Consider the following 16,989-nt stretch of genomic DNA (forward strand, 5'->3'; position numbering starts at 1 on the left):
GGCCCGGGCTGGGGTGAGGTGGGGAATATCTGTCCTTCATTGACCTCCCAACCTTCCCCAAATAACTAGTCTTTATGTAGTCTTCTGTTATTAATCAAATGTGCCCAACTCAACTCCGTCTACAATAGTGTTGTCAAATAGAAATATAATGCGAGCCACGTATGTAATTTAAAAGTTTATAGTAGCTACATTTTATTTTATTTTATTTTTTGAGTCAAAGTCTCGTTCTGTCACCCAGGCTGGAGTGCAGTGGCACAATCTTGGCTCACTGCAGCCTCCACCTCCCAGGTTCAAGCAATTCTCATGCCTCAGCTTCCCAAATAGCTGGGGTTACAGGTGTGCACCTCCATGCTTGGCTAATTTTTGTATTTTCAGTAGAGACAGGGTTTCTCTATGTTGCCCAGGCTGGTCTCGAACTCCTGGTCTCAAGCAATCCGCCTGCCTCGGCCTCCCAAAGTGCTGGGATTACAGGTGTGAACCATCGTGCCTGGCCTTAGTAGCTACATTTGAAAAAGCACAAAGGAATAAGAGAAATTAATTTTCATAATATATTCATTTAACCCAATATATCTATCTCAACATGTAATCAATGTAAAAAATACTATAGGCCCGGCACGGTGGTTCACGCCTGTAATCCCCGCACTTTGGGAGGCTGAGGCGGAAGGATCTCTTGAGACCAGGAGTTCAAGACCAGCCTGGCCAACATAGCAAGACCTTGTCTCTACAAAAAATAAAAAAATTTAGCTGGGTGAGGTGACACATGCCTATAGTCCCAGCTACTAGCTGAGGTGGGAGGATCCCTTAAGTCCAGAAGTTTAAGGGTTGCAGTGAGCTATGATCATGCCATTCATTCCAGCCTGTGCAACAGAGTGAGAACCTGTCTCTAAAAAAAAAAAAAAAAGATTAAAACTAAAATGAAAAAGACTATAGAGATATTTTACATTTTTTAATACATCCTCTTCTAAATCCAGTGTGTATTTTATACTTACAACACATCTTGATTCAGATGCTAAATATTCATAAGATATTTAGATTCTCCTTGCCTTTACAATTTTTTTTTTTTTAAGATGGAGTCTCACTCTGTCGCCCAGGCTAGAGTGCAGTGGTGTGATCTCAGCTCACTGCAATCTCCACCTCCCAGGTTCCAGCAATTCTCCTGCCTCAGCCTCCTGAGTAGCTGAAATTACAGGCATGTGCCATCACGCCTGGCTAATTTTTGTATTTTTAGTAGAGACGGGGGTTTCACCATGCTGGCCAGGCTGGTCTCGAACTCCTGATGTCAAGTGATCCACCTACCTCGACCTCCCAAGGGGCTGGGATTACAGGCATGAGCTACCGTGCCCAGCCGCCTTTATGATTTAAAAAAAAAAAAAGCCTGGCGCGGTGGCTCACGCCTGTAATCCCAGCACTTTGGGAGGCCGAAGCAGGTGGATCATGAGGTCAGGAGTTCAAGACCAGCCTGACCAATATGATGAAACCCCATCTCTACTAAAAATACAAAAATTAGCCAGGTGTGGTGGTACGCATCTGTAATCCCAGCTACTCAGGAGGCTGAGGCAGGAGAATTGCTTGGAGCCGGGAGATGGAGGTTGCAGTGAGCTGAGATCATGCCATTGCACTCCAGCCCGGGCAACAGAGCGAAAGCGAGACTCTGTCTCAGAAACAAAAAAAAAAAAAAACGAAAAAAAAGGTATATTCTCAAATCTAAGTTTCCAAACGCGTATAGTTTGTCAATAAATGAAGGGAGCATTCTTTTACAATGTTAAATTAGTTAAAATCAAATACAATTAAATATTAAATAAAATTTAAAATTCGGCTTGGGCCTGGTGGCTCATGCCTGAAATCCTTTGGGATTACTTTGCCCGAGCTCAGGAGTTTGAGACCAGCCCAGACAACATGGTGAAACTCCATCTCTACTAAAAATACAAAAAATTAGCCAAGCATGGTGGGGCATGCCTGTAATCCCAACTACTCCAGAGGCTGAGGAAGGAGAATCGCTTGAGCCTGGGAGGCAGACGTTGCAATGATTGTGCCACTGCACTCCAGCCTGGGCGACAGAGTTCAAAAAGTTCAGTTCCTTGGTGGTACTAGCCACATTTTACATGTCCACTAGCCACATGTGACTAATGGCTGCTGTATAGGGCAGCTGCAGCTCTGCAGTCAAGTTCTTGAGGGCCTGGGCTGGTGACCTCCTTGGCCCTAGCCCAGAGCTAAGCCTCGGAGGTAAAGTTGACTTACCTCTGTGAGCTTACCTCTGAATAGAATGGTATCTCCTCATTCAACAAAACCCTACTGAACCTAAAATTAATATTTACCTCTGGTGCTTGCCTACACAGTGTTGGTGACAATGGGATCTGAGTACCCAGTGTCCTTCACTGACCCCTCAAATGTCCCCAAAATAGGAACTCCTGTAGTGTTCAGAGGATGAGGCTGTGGCTCCCAGAGGTAAGTCACCTGTGCAAAGTCACCCAGCTTTGACTAGGCCTGCTGACTCGGAACCCTGAGCTCTGTCCCTAAACTTTGGCAGGAGCCTACCCTGAGGATCAGCCTTCTAGAAGTAATAAGCCTTTGCCACTATTCTCAGGGTGCCCAAATCTCCCAGTCTTTTGGCAGAGAATGGCCCAGAATAAGAAACTCAATGAAGAGGACAAAAGGGAAGGAGAGCAGAATGGCATGGCATGGGCTGCACAGGCAGTGGTCCTGTGTACAGGGCTTAGGCCACTGTGGCACCATCCTTAGCTCCCCCACCCACGCCCAGCAGGAGGCAAAGCCAGCAAGGTCCACTGGCCTCTGGGCAGGTTTCCAGGGCTAGGCACCCTGCCCTCCCCCACACCTCCCCTAAGAGCACTCACCCAGAGGCCCTTGGACTAAGGCCAGAGCCAGTGCTCACCTCCCAGGGTCACCTTAGCTGGAGGCAGGGGAAAGGGCCAGATGGCAGCCTGCCCCCTGGGGAGGAGGGGAGGAGAGGGCCCTGGAAGCAGATTGCAGAGTAGGGAAAAGGTGGCAGGTACCAGCCAGAAAAACCTGGGTGACTCCACCCCTCCCCTGGGGTGCAGCCCCCCTCCCACCAGCCCAGGAGAGTGAAACTCTCACCAGCTATTAGGTTTAACAATTAACTCTGACTGGTTTTCATTTCAGCAGGAGGTAGTTCCAACAAGAACCATCTGGGGCTAGGGGCATTTGCAAGGGGATAGAGGCTGAGAAGAGGGAGGGGCTCATGTAAAGGGAGAGAGAAGTGGCCAGTGGCCCTCTCCCCTCCTTCTTCCCATCCCTCCCTGGCAATGTGGGATAGCGCTCTGTGCCAAGGAGCAATGGCATAAGTTCCATGAAATCAAGGGCAGTGCCTGGCACATAGTAGGTGCTCAATAAATATTTTTCATCAACAAATTAAGGGGGGTGGGTAAAGTAGAAGAAAACAGGCCCGCTCAATGGGCAGATTGATGGAGAAGAAGTGAAAGGAAGCGAAAGATGACTTGCCCTGGGCTGAGTACCTCCTTGACCCCTTTAACCCCAGGACCTCACAAGAACTGGAAAGGTTGCCACCCAGGGCATGCCAGAGACATGGCTTTGAAGTCCTCCAGCCCTGGGTGCCATCCTGACTCCATTCTTCCTAGCTCTGACCTTGGGAGCCCTGGTTTCTTCCCCTGCAATGGAGGTGATACCACTACAGTCCAGGGCTGTACAGTGCCAGGCCCACAGACGCTAGGGTGCCTGTGCTGTTCTCATACAGTCATGTCTCTTGCTGCTTGGCAACAGCCTCCTCTTCTCAAGCCACCCCCTGATTTCCCCCACATCCCAATATTCCCCTGGTTCCCACCTATGTGGCCCTTTCTCCTTTTCCGGAAGGAAAGCCTGGAATGATGACGGCTCCAGCCCACTCACATCCCACTCACCTGGGATCACGCACACACCCTAGCAACAGACTGCTCCCAGCTTGACGTTTGCTTGTCATGTACATCCTTCATGGGTTCCCTGGCCCCCTCCTCACCCTAACACAGGCCTAGGTCCACAGCCCATCCAGAGTGCGCGAGGTCAGTTCACTCGGTGTTCTTCAGTGCCATCTCCTCCTCCTAGGCCTCTGCTTCCCACCTGCATAGTGTGGCATGAGGGAGGTGAATTCAGAGATCACTTCTGCTGGTGGGCTCTGACATATAGAGATTCTGACATTTCTGGAGTCATTTCTGCTTTAACTTCAGACATCAATGTTCAAATCCCAATCTTGGCCAGATAAACAGGCAGCCCTGCAGAAGCCCGGAACTGAAGCCCACTTGCCACCATTCTTAGCACAAGCCTGGGCAGAGAGGGACAATGTCCCCCCACTTCCCTGGTCCCCACTCTCTGCCATAAAGCCTCACTTTTCTACCCCACCTTCCCGGCAGTCTCTCTCTTACTCTCAATGGCGGCACCATGAGTCATCACTCCCCCAAATTCTTCTTGGCAAAACAAAGCTTGAAGCTCCTGCTTCATCCGGGGTGCCGACCCTATGCCCCTCCTGCAGGGAGATTCTAACTCTGCTTCCGCTCTGCTCTTTCCCACCTCCTTCCTGAAACTCTCCAAATATGCACCCCACTTCCCCATTCTCCACAGGGAATATGGGTCTCCTCCAAGCCTGTCATTGCCCTTCCTACTTCATGCCCTTCTGGCTGAAATGTCACCTCTAGCCTGGTGTCTACAGTAACGACTCACCCCTCAACTCACTCAGCCCCATCTCTGCCAGACACTGACTTCTTGTACTAGAGTCTTACTGCCTCATTTGACCTTAAGACCCTGGAGACCAAGGAACTCCTGTCATTATTTTTTTTGTCTCTCACCCTGGCCCCCGCAGCACAATACTCAGAACGTAGTAGATGTTTGTTGAAACAATGGTAATAATGCCGGGGCGGTGGCTCACGCCTGTAATCCCAGCACTTTGGGAGGCTGAGGGGGGCGGATCATGAAGTCAGGAGATCGAGACCATCCTGGCTAACACGGTGAAACCCTGTCTCTACTAAAAATCCAAAAATAATTAGCCGGGCGTGGTGGCAGGCACCTGTAGTCCCAGCTACTCGGGAGGCTGAGGCAGGAGAATGGCATGAACCCGGGAGGTGGAGCTTGTAGTGAGCTGGATCACGCCACTCCACTCCAGCCTGGGCAACAGAGCAAGACTCCATCTCAAAAAAAAAAAAAAAAAGAAAAAAAAAGAAAAAAGAAAAAGAAACAATGGTAATAACTATTAACCAAAAAATAATAAATCATATCATAATCATTATTAGCCATTTGTTCTTTACAATGCTTTTATCAGCATTTTACACAAAGCACTTCAGTTAATTCACCCAAGCCCCCAATAGACTTGTCATCCCTACCTCTTTGTTTTAAACTGAGAAAATTAAGGCTCAGAGAGGGGAAGTGATCTGCTCAAGGTCACACAGCCCAGAAACGGCAGAATCAAGATTGGAATTTAAGTTATTATTGCCCTACTTGGCCTCCCTCCTATCCACAAATAGAGGGAGGGGCCCTGTGAGAAACCATGGCCTGCCAGTGACATGGGCCATAGGGGCTGTAAAGAGGCCAGCTCAGCCCAGTGCTGGAGGCAGATTCTGCAAACTTAGCCTCAATTAAGCGCTTGTTCTGTGCACAGCCCCATGCTGGGTGCTGGGAAGCAAAGAATAAGACTCACAACCTACTCACAAAGTGCTCACAACCTGGTGGAAAAAAAAAGCCACCTCCCTGGATAAAGCTAAGACCAAACAGAACTCATCCCCCAGAGGGGAACAGATAAGGTACTAAGGGAGTGCAGAGGAGTTAAAGACAAATTTCATCTTGGGGTGAGGGGGAGGGCTTACAAGGCTTTGTAGGACATAGGCTGGCATCTGAGCTGAGCCTTGAAAAGGCAGACGGGATTTCAACAGTGATTGGGGAATGGAGGGGGTGGCATTCTTGGCAGGGAGGAACAGAGGGAGCTAGGGCAAAGACATAGGAAGCACTGAGTGTGTCCCAGGAGCCTCAGGAAGTTAGTTTTCGCAGCCCTCCCCTTGGCACTGACTCACATGTCCAGCTCTGAACAGAGGCCACCTTGAGCTTCCCCAGATTCACAGGCACCTTGCTCAATTATGGTGAGTGGGGACGGAAAGGGAGAAAGGGCTTGAGCATTTGGGCATGTGGTCAGACAGAAGGGATTCAAGGGGCCAGAATGCAGGCTGTGTCCAGAATCTCTGAAGATGGAAGATGCTAAAGGGGGAGGTCCCCCCAGTGGTGGTGAAGCCAGGGAGGAGCAAGGAAAAGGACAAAGAACTTGGACTGGGCAGCAGGAGACCTGACTTCCAGAACCACAGATCAAAGCTGCATGGAAACTTGGGATTATCCTGTCCAACCCCCATTTTACAGCTAGGAAAACTGAGGCCCAGACAGAGGGACAGGTCTACAGTCCCTGACCACCTTCATAGCAGCAAAGCCAGCAATGTGCTGAGAGGCACGAGAGACCAGTCCTCTCCATCCAGCTCTGCCACTGGCTCCCTGGTGACCTTTCTCTAGACGTTAGGCTCCAATTCCATAAAACAACCCTGAAGACAGCAGTTCTAAAAGTTGTATGGGTTGTGACTCCAAGACAGATGGTGCCTGTGGATCCTCTCCTGGGGACAATGCACACTCTTAACACTGTGCATGCCATTTCAGAAGTTCATGAACATCTGAGGCCAGCCTTCTACAAGGGCAATCTGAGAACCATCTGTGTCCCAATCATCTCGATGGGGAGCCTGTTACAGCAGGCTGCTTCCGGGGTCCCACCTCGGATCTGACGCCCACTCCCCACCCTGCCCATGGAGCAGCTGGGTTTGAATCTCTTGGGTAAGTCCTGGAAAAAGAGTGTTGGGTTTTTTTGTTTTTTGTTTTGTTTTGTTTTTTGAGACAGACTCTCACTCTGTCGCCCAGGCTGGAGTGCAATGGCGTGATCTCAGCTCACTGCAACCTCCGCCTCCCAGGTTCAAGCGATTCTCCTGCCTCATCCTCCCTAGTAGCTGGGATTACAGGTGCATGCAGCCATGCCCAGCTAATTTTGTATTTTTAGTAGAGACGGGGTTTCACCATGTCAGGCTGGTCTCGAACCCTGACTTCAGGTGATCCACCTGCCTCAGCCTCCCAAAGTGCTGGGATTACAGGCATGAGCTATGGCACACAGGTTTTGTTTTGTTTTGTTTTGCTTTTTAGCATGCTCACCTTTGTTGCTTTTAGAGGGAACAAAGTTTCAGAAGCCCAGCCTTAGGGAACCCTAGGAGGGAGGGGGATGGGGTGGGGTGCTAAGCTGCTCCCCCTTTTAGCTGTTTTACAAATTGAACTTCTGCTCCCTTGCCTGTGAAGAGTGGCTCTGTGGATAGAAGTTTCAAAGCCACCACTCCTTCACCAAGGTCTCTTCTGACTGAGCCACCTGATCAGGCAGGCAGGTGGCTGGGCTGGGCCAGGCTGACCAACATAATGGTCTCGGCTGGGGTGGGTGGAGGCTCAACAAGCTGACTGCAGCTGCCCAGATTCCTGAGTGACACTCTGAGACCAGCAGCCCTGCCTGGGAGGGAGTCTGGACTCCTGGGCTGCACTTGGGGTGAGAGCAGGTTTCCTATTCCTCCCTCTCTCCAGGCCGCCTCCCTCTGGCCCTCAGGCCAGCTCCTTCTTTTTTTCTTCTGGTGGATGTGTACCTCTGAACCTGGGTCTCCTGGCTCCAGTCTCTGCCTCCCTCCCCACTTCTTCCAGAGTTCCACCCATCACTGAGCCTGCAGCATATCCAAGCTCCCAAGCACCCTTCTGAGGAGACAAAAGTAATGCTCTTGGCAGATGATATGCTTCTTTAAGTGGAAGACTCGATTCAATGAAAAATTGAGGTGGCCAGAGACAAAACAATAACTAGGAAAAAAGGCAAGTACCTTCAGATGGGCCCTGTCACCACCCCCCACACCGATGCAGTGTCTCTCCTACAGGTGGGCAGCTGCCTAGAACCAGATGGGCTCAGAGCCTTGGCGGGCCCCAAGGCTGATGCTGTAGAAAGGCCAGTCCCAGAGGTGCTGGCAGAGTGCAAGCCTGGGAGGGAAGATTCCTGGATTGGAAGCCCTGCTCTCAGAGTCAACAATTTGTTCTCTGAATTTGAGCAAATGCATGCCCCTCTGTGGACACCTAAATGCTCCCACAGGCTCCATCACAGGCCGTATAGGAAAGACTCAAGAGTACCAGTGGGCTTCGGACAGATCTAGATTGAAATCCCAGCTGTGCCACTTGCTGGCTGAGGACTGCGTAGGCCTTGGGCAAGTTATTTAGCCTCCTGTAATACGACGGGGATCATCATCTCTGCCTCGCTTGGTAGTTGTAAGGATTAAAAGACATAAGGCATGTAAAGCGCTTAGCACAGGGCCTGGCACACAGTAAGCCAATAAACATAGGCAGTTGATTATAAGTCACCAGAGTGAGCCTCTTATGAGGAAGACTCTAGACTTTCTAATTCTAGGTGGCCTCAAGCAAACCCAAAACCACCCACCTGAAGTGGGCCTGGAGACTCTATCTTTAGACCTCTAATCTGGGGACAAGGTGGGGAGAGGGAAGGGGAGAAAGCAGACAGAAGGGAGAGAGCAAACTGAGAAGAGGAGGGAGGAAAGGAAAGAAGAATCAAGGGGCCAAGGAGGGTTTTCCCCAGTGTGGGGGGAAAGGAAGATGACTTGCCAGAAACTACCAGGGCAGTATAAGCCATCTCTCTTTCCCAGAGCCTTCCCTAGACCCACCAAGGCAAGGCTTAGAGGGACAGGACCTGCTGAGAAATGCCACCCTGGCTGTCAATAGGGACACTGAAGCTTTGGGTTACATCTAGACTCCAGAGCACCGCATGGTGGCCCTCCCACCAGAGTAGGCAGAGATGGCCATAGCCAGAGTGATAACAGAACAACCTGCCCATTCAGCCTGCTCACTCAGAGCCCAGGGACCCCTTTCTTGGGGTTCTAATCCTGACTTAGCAGGACACTCTCCTGTTGCATCCTCACCTCCAGAACATATGCAGAGCCCACTCCATGCATCTATCTGCCCTGAGCTCCTGCTTCTGGGCCTAAAGTTGCAACTAGGGAAAAAGCACTGTTCAGACTGAAGACAAGAGCCACAGATAAGGTGTTCCAATTGCCACTGACCAGCTGTGTGACTTTGCGGGTGTCACTTTTTCTCCCTGAACATGTTTCCCTCCTCAGGCTAATAAGGGCAATGGCAAGGACCATCTCTAAGGTCGTCCTGACTTGGACAGAGGCGACACTTCATGGGATGCCTCTGAGCACAAACAGGCAAAGAGGACCTGTCTCAGGAGAGGAGCGGGCTGGGCTGGGCTCTGAGGAGAATGCAGCGGATATGACAATGGCCAAGGGTTATTATGATGATGATTATTATAATTAAAAATCACAGCTACAAGCCCTTAAGCAATTTACAAAGAGCTTTCTCATTATCTCCTGGGATCGCAATTTGGTGAAGTAGGCAGGGCTGGATGATGATTATTCACATTTGATAGATGAGGAAAGTAAAGCAAGATTAGGTGACTTGTCCAAGCTCCTAAGTGCAGAGAAGGGAGAGCTGGAAAGGAAGTAGTTATTGAGTGCCCACTGTGTACCACCTCATTAGGCATGCTCATATCTGTTATTTTGATCAAGTCTCATGACCATGACACTACTGTAGGTGCTACTGTCCCTTTTCTTTTTTTTTTTTTTTTTTTGAGACGGGGTCTTGCTCTGTCACCCAGGGGCACAATCTCAGCTCACTGCAATGTCTGCCTCCCAGGTTCAAGCAAGTCTCCTGTCTCAGCCTCCTGAGTAGCTGGGATTACAGGTGCCCACCACTACACCTGGCTAATTTTTGTATTTTTAGTAGAGACGGGGTTTCACCATGTTGGCCAGGTTGATCTCGAACTCCTGACCTCAGGAATGATCCGCCTCAGATCACTCAAATTTGAAATACAAATCTGATCAGATGATCTGCCCGCCTCGGCCTCCCAAAGTGCTGGGATTACAGGCATGAGCCACCGTGCCCGGCCTACTGTCCCCATTTCATAGAGGCTCCATGGCAAAGCCTAAATTTGGATGTAGCCTTGTGGAACTAAAAGGCCTGCACTCCTCCCCATCTTCCTGCATGTATTGGGTTGAACAGTGTCCCCTCCCAACCCAAATTTATGTCTACCTAAAACTTCATAATGTGACCATATTTGGAAACAGGGTCTTTGCAGATGCAATTACTCAAGTTCAAATGAGGTCATACTGGACTAGGGTGGGTTCTAAATCCCATATGACTGGTGTCCTTATAAGAGGAAATGAAACAGAGAGAAAGCCACGTGACGACAGAGGCAGATGCAGCTGCAAGCCAAGAAATGCCAAAGATTGCTGGCAACCACCAGAAGCTAGGAGAAAGGCAGGAAACAGATTGCCCCAGAGCCTCCAGAAGGAGCCAACCTTGCTGACACCTGGATTGCAGACTTCTAGCCTCCACAAGTGGGGGAGTAAATGTCTGTGGTTCAAAGCTACCTGGTTTGCGTGCTTCATGACAGCACCCCTAGGAAGTTAATACACTGTGCATCCTTTGAGTAGCAGACCTAGGACCCTCACACTCTGTTTTTCAGATTCCCACTCATTAGGCAGCTTTAGAGGTTAAAGAGGACCCAGAGGCTCCTCATGAGAAGTCACTCTCACCTCTCCTGCACCTTCCAGGGCCAGGCTGTCCTGAAAACAGGCTGAAGACAGGCTTACAGAGGAAAAAGCTTCCTAGAACAGCCTGTTCTAGGTCTCTATCCACCCCAGTGGGGCCTCCCATTGAGCTTGTTTAGCAGCCTCTGTGCCCAGGTCTCCAGGTCAACAGTCCTTCCCTTCCTCCCAGACCAACCATCCTCTGTCACCACCTGGAGAGCTGTGTTTTTGAAATGCAAATCTGATCCTTCCTGGTTGGCTTACTCCTCTTCCCTAGCTCCCTGCCATCTGTAGGACTTAGTCAGGCTCTTTGGCCTGCACCAGATCTGCCCCTAATCTTCCTCTCAGCTTTATCTCCAGTCATTCACTCCTCCACCCTCATCCCCGCCACTCACCACCTCCTATTCCAACCATGTGGAACTATTTGGGGTTCCCCTAAGAAGCCGTTCTGCCTTTGCACATGCTATTTCAAATACCCAGACGGTAAAATCCAGCCCAAACACCATCTCTCTCCTCCAGGAAGCCTTTTCCTCCATAAACAGCCACACCCTGGCAGCTTGTACATTGTCCTTGCGGTGGTATTGCATCTTTACATGTCTGCTCCCACCCCCAGCCTGTGAATACTGCTGGATTCATTTCTGTTTTTGTAGGCCTAGGGCCCAATACAAAGGCCTTCAAGAATGTTGAGCTGTATTGTGGAGTAGCAATAATGGTCATAATAGTTGACATTTATCAAATGTTTCTTATGCACTCACATAATGCTAAGCATTCCAAGGATGTTATCTCATTTAATTCTCAAAATAATCCTATGAAACAGATACTAGTACTGGTCCTGTTTTACAAGTAAGGAAATGAGGAGATGGAATCACTTGCCCTAGTCCCCACAGCTAGTACATGGCAAACCCCAAATGACTCTAGAGCCAGTGCTAGTAACCACTACTAAGTATGCCATCCATCCCAATACCTTCATTTCACAGAGATGGACATGTGCCAAAAGGGGAAAGTGATTGGCCCTCAGTCATATAACAAGGCAGAGACCCAGATATTTGGATTCCTCTTCCAATACTTTTCCTCTTCTCATTCCAGTACAATCCTAATCCAGGACACAGAACCCAAGCTAGGCTGTGTCTCCTGAGGAGCTTCCTCCTGCCTCCACTGGAGCAGAGCCCAGCATGGGCCTGGACCCACGGTGAGTGCTCAAATCTATGGCCAGGAGATGGGAGATGCAGCATTGAAGAAGACAGGTAAATCAACTTGAGAAAAGGCTGAGGCCTGCTTGGATTACACATTGTCAGGGCTTGAAACGAAACTTTGGGTATCATTTAGTGCCATCTACCATTTTATAAATTAATTCAGTTTGACAAGCTTATTGAACACAAATCATAAGTCAGGCACTGTGTGGGACTACTAAGAAGATTAGTAAGCAAGTTCCTGCCCACATGGCATTTACAGTCTAGTAAAGGGACAATCAAACAACAATTACAAATTCTCACGAGCCCTGTGAGACACAGAGAGCTCTAAGAATGTGTAACAGGGAAAACTGGCTTGGCCTAGAGAGTTGGCAAAGGCCCCCCTGAGAAAGTGACTATTGAGCTGAAACATGAAGAGTGGGAGTTAATCAAGATAAGAAGCAGGGGAACAGTGTGCTCGACAAAGGGAATAGGATGTGAAAATCCCAGAAGCAAAAGAGCTCATGGTGCCTAGATGAACTAAAAGGCCAAAGTGGCTGTTGTCCAGAGAAGTGGGCAGGAACGGGATCCTGAAGGGCCTTAGAGATCAAAGTAAGAATTGGAGAAACTGAGCAGATCAGGGAAACCCCTCGCTCAGAACCTGGTCCACAGCACACTGTCAAAGAGTCATTGCATTAGTCACTGAAGGAGAGACTTGTCTAAGATCATAAGACCTGGGACTTGAAAGCAGAATTCCTACCTACCAGGTGGGGCCTGAGGGCTATTTCAGGCACCTGTGTGAAGGACGGGGGCCGGGGCGGGGCCGGGGGGGGGGTGCTTTCCAAGTATTTCAATTAATAGATGTTTCCCGGCTCCCTGTCTCCACCTCTCTTGAGCTTCAGAGTAAATAAGAAGTACCTGTGTTTGTTAAAACATAGATTGCTGGGCCACACCTCCAGAGTTATCAATTCCTAGGTCTGGCATGAGAACCAAGAAATTGCATTTTTTTTTTTGAGATGCAGTCTCGCTCTGTCACCCAGGCTGGTGGGCAGTGACGCAGTCTCGGCTCACTGCAACCTCCACCTCCTGGGTTCAAGCGATTCTCCTGCCTCAGCCTCCTGAGTAGCTGAGATTACAGGCGTGTGCCACCATGCCCGGCTAAATTTTGTATTGTTAGAAGAGATGGGGTTTCACCATATTGGCCAGGGTAGTCTCGAACTCCTGACCTCAGGTGATCCATCTGCCTCGCCTCCCAAAGTGCTGGGATTACAGGCGTGAGCCGCCACACCCTGCCAATAAATTGCATTTCTAACAAACTCCCAGGTAACCCTGCTGCTGTTGGTGAGGTGAAAAAACCACAGCTCTAGACTAGAGTATATCGGTGGGGAGATCAGTAGTGAGGACCATGACCAGGATCTCTGGGGACTAGAAGGGTGGATTCCTGAACCTGGGTAACAACGAGACAAACTAGCAATCTGAGCAAGGGAAGGGTCATCAAAGTCCCAAAATCTAGCCCACTAGCTGCCTAGCCAGGTAAACCAAGGCTTAGGGAGTTTAGTCTCTTTCACATAAAGAAGCTTAATAAAAAGTGTTGGGTGAAGAGATAAACACATGAAGGGGTTGGCTAAAGTCAAAAGAAGATCCCAGGCGGGGCGCATCGGTTCATGCCTGTAATCCCAGCACTTTGGGAGGCAGAGGCAGGCAGATCCCTTGAGGTCAGGAGTTTGAGACCAGCCTGACCAACATGGTGAAACCCTGTCTCTACTAAAAATACAAAAATAAGGCCGAGCACGGTGGCTCATGCCTGTAATCCCAGCACTTTGGGAGGCCAAGGTGGGCAGATCACCTGAGGTCGGGAGTTCAAAGCCAGCCTGGCCAACATGGCAAAACCCTGTCTCTACTAAAAATACAAAAATTAGCCAGGTGTGGTGGTGGGCGCCTGTAATCCCAGCTACTCGGGAGCCTGAGGAAGAAGAATTGCTTGAACCCAGGAGGAGGAGGTTGCAGTGAGCGGAGATCATGCCATTGCACTCCAGCCTAGGCGACAAGAGTGAAACTCTGTCTCAAAAAAAAAAAAAAAATTAGCTGGGCATGTTGGCTCATGCCTATAGTCCCAGCTATTGAGGAGGCTGAGGTGGGAGAATCACTTGAACCCAGGAGGCGGAGGCTGCAGTCAGCTGAGATCGTGACACTGCCTGCACTCCAGCCTGGGTGACAGAACAAGGCAAAAGATCTCTGGCCCAGACTCCAGAGCTCATGAACTCCAGGCCAGCTTTTCCCATGTCCTGGGATTCTGGGATTCAAGGAGGGGACAGAAAGCTCAGCTTTCCCCAGCCTCTGCTGCCTTTGGCAGGGAAACATATTTAAGAATTGCAGAAATCTGCTGCTGGCCCCCAATACTATCACCCATCCACCTTCCTTCCTTTTACACTCCCAGTTCCCTCCCTTTGCACTCCGAATCCTGTGTCCTGTATCTTGGCAAGCCAAGCAGCAAAGGGGGATGTGACGTTATGGGGAAGAACTGGAACTAATGGAAGAATTCTTGCACTTGGATATCCTTCTCTCTGAACAATTTCTTCCTCCTATAAGACTCTACTTCTCTCTACCCTTGTACCACAGTCAAAATCCAACCTACCTACATTTCAGTACCTGTATCTGAAACCCACAAAGCCACAGACTAAATTCCCAAACTTCCTTTTCACGCAGTTTTTCAAAAATAGCGTGGACCTGTACAGAATGTTTCTATCCTATTCCATTTGGCAGCAAAATGCCACTTCTCTGCAAACCCACAAGCACAGACTAATATACAAACAACTACACATACAGAAAAACAAATATACCAGAACCTATAAAAACACACACACATATACATCAAGAGATACATTTTCACTGTTCACTATACACCCAAATGTACAAGAAATACACAGGGAGGACACATGCACACAGACTATAGATCTAGAAATGCCTGCACGCACCAGTACTTGGAGAAAGGGGTACGGACATACCCAGAGACATCTCTTTCAAAGTAGAGAGGTCTCCTGAGGAGGGATTCCTTGGAGTGAGGAGCTGGCCCTTTAAGAGAGTGGTTCTCCCTCCTAGTCCTTTCAGGGCACCTGAGCTTCTACTCACCTACCTTCCTACCCACCCAGAGCCCTGCATGGGTGAGACTGGCACAGGCTAGGTCTGGTGGGGGACTGCGGGAAGGCCGGAGGGGACAGGTCCCCAGGCCACAACAGGAAATGAATCCCTGAACCGGCTGGTCACCAGCCTGGAAACTGCTGTTGTTACCACCACCACCCCGCACCCACACCCACATCCACACACGCGCGCGCGCGCGCACGCATACACATACACACACACACACACACACACGCACGCACAAGGGCTTCAAGCAGGACACGCCCTCCTCTCCAGCTCAGGTCAGAACGCGGGCTCTACTGTCGGCCCAGTTCCCCCGGCCCCCGGGGTGTGGCCGCCCACCTGCCAGCAGGGAGTCTCTGCCCGACGGGGAAGGGACACCCCCGCCGCCGCCACCCACCGCCCAGGCCAGGTGCCCAGCTCCCAGCGACCGCAGCGCCTGGACCGCCGCCCCCACCCCTTTCTCCCGGCAGTGCGAAGACAAAGCCGCGCACACGCACACGCACACGGGGGCTACGCGGGGATACGCGGGAGCACACCCGCACTCACACGCACACACACGGGAGTCACATTGGCGCGCACACAGCGACACACACACACACACACCCGCCACAGGCTCCAGCCACAGGCGAAGCCACTGGCACACGCCCTCACCCAGAGGTGTACACACTGCTACACATTCGGACACACCCTCTCACAGATACATTCACCGACAGACACACGCAGACACACGCACCCTCACCCAGATACGCACGCACCACTTGCGAAGACACGCAAGGCACACACCCTCACACACGCACACACAGATGCACACCCGGCGCACACACGCACGCGCGCGCACACCGAGCAGCCGCTCGCACGGATCCACGGGCACACGCGCGCTCACACCTAACACACACCCAGAGACTGGAGCCCCGACACACAAACCCGCGACAGTCCCGACACGCACGAACCGAAGCCCGCGGCTCCTGGAGCCGGCCCGCCGGCCTGTCAGTGCCCGAAGATCGGGAATCGAGCCCGCCGCCCTCGGCGGCCACCCCACACGCACACGCGGGACCCGACGTGGTGGGGTCCCCGGGACGCGGAGAGGGACGGCGGGTGCGGCTAACCTGGCGGCGGCGGCGCGGCTTCCGGGAGCTGCCTGGCTCGCGGTCCTGGCGTCCGGCGGCTGCCCCGGCGGGCTCCGAGGCGCGCTAGAGCTGCGCAGAAATGCCCCGCTCTCTCGCACGCTCGCTCCTGCTCTCCCTCCCACGGCGCTCAGCCCCCTCCTCGCCCGCCCCCCACACCCCTTCTCGCCGCTCCGCCCCGCCCCGGCCGGCTCCCCCGGAGGAGGCGGCGGCGATCCCGGCCCCCCAAGCAGCAGCGGGCGGGCGAACGAGCAAGCAGCGGCGGCGAGCAGCCAACACCAGGGGAGCGCCGGAGCCGCCGGAGCTGGGGCCGCGCGCCGGTCCCGGGGAGGGGAGCAGAGGAAGGGGCTGAGCCCCGCGAACCCTCCCAGCGCTGGGGGCCCGCCGCCGGCTTCCCCACGTGGGCCCGGCGTCAACCTGAGCTGCGGCGGGGCTCAGAGGCCCGGCGAAGAAGAGGAGCAGACCCCACCCGGGGCCCCCAAGTCCTCCGGCTTCCCGCCAGCGCCGACCTCGGTTTTCCCTGGCTTAGACTTCTCGGCTCTGTGCCCGGTGCCCCGGGGTAACCCCTCGGCCCCGCGCCCAGCTCTCCGACCTCGTCTACCTCCAGCCGGGACCTGGCCCACGCCCACCCTTCTCTTCGCCGCGCTCCCATTGTTCCCGCGGCCAGGGCTCGCGGAGGATCGCCCAGCGCGTTCCAGCCCCTCGCAGGTGGCAACCTCTGGACTCTCTGGGGGCTCTCCAAGGGCTGAGTCCCTGGCTCTGGGATCCCGACGCCCACCCTCCACAAGCCCAAACACCCCCAAAGTAATGGGCTTTTCTAAATTAGGGTTATAACCACCACGGCCCGTATAGGCGCTCCTTTAGGTCCTTCTTGGAGTACACACTGAGGCTAGG

At 51.9% G+C, this 16,989-nt stretch overlaps 1 protein-coding gene across 2 annotated transcripts in view; it reads right to left on the reverse strand.

Annotated features, from left to right (window-relative positions):
• Positions 1-16,309, reverse strand: part of EPB41L1 (erythrocyte membrane protein band 4.1 like 1) — a 140,476-nt gene extending 124,167 nt beyond the window's left edge. For both annotated transcript variants that reach the window (XM_030826823.1, XM_030826822.1), the window contains exon 1: positions 16,078-16,309. The gene's annotated coding sequence lies outside the window, so the exon portion shown is untranslated. The remainder of the gene's footprint in view (positions 1-16,077) is intronic.
• Between the last annotated feature and the right edge of the window lie 680 nt (positions 16,310-16,989).

This window comes from Nomascus leucogenys, chromosome 13, assembly GCF_006542625.1.
Source record: "Nomascus leucogenys isolate Asia chromosome 13, Asia_NLE_v1, whole genome shotgun sequence".
NCBI classification, from domain to species: domain Eukaryota; kingdom Metazoa; phylum Chordata; class Mammalia; order Primates; family Hylobatidae; genus Nomascus; species Nomascus leucogenys.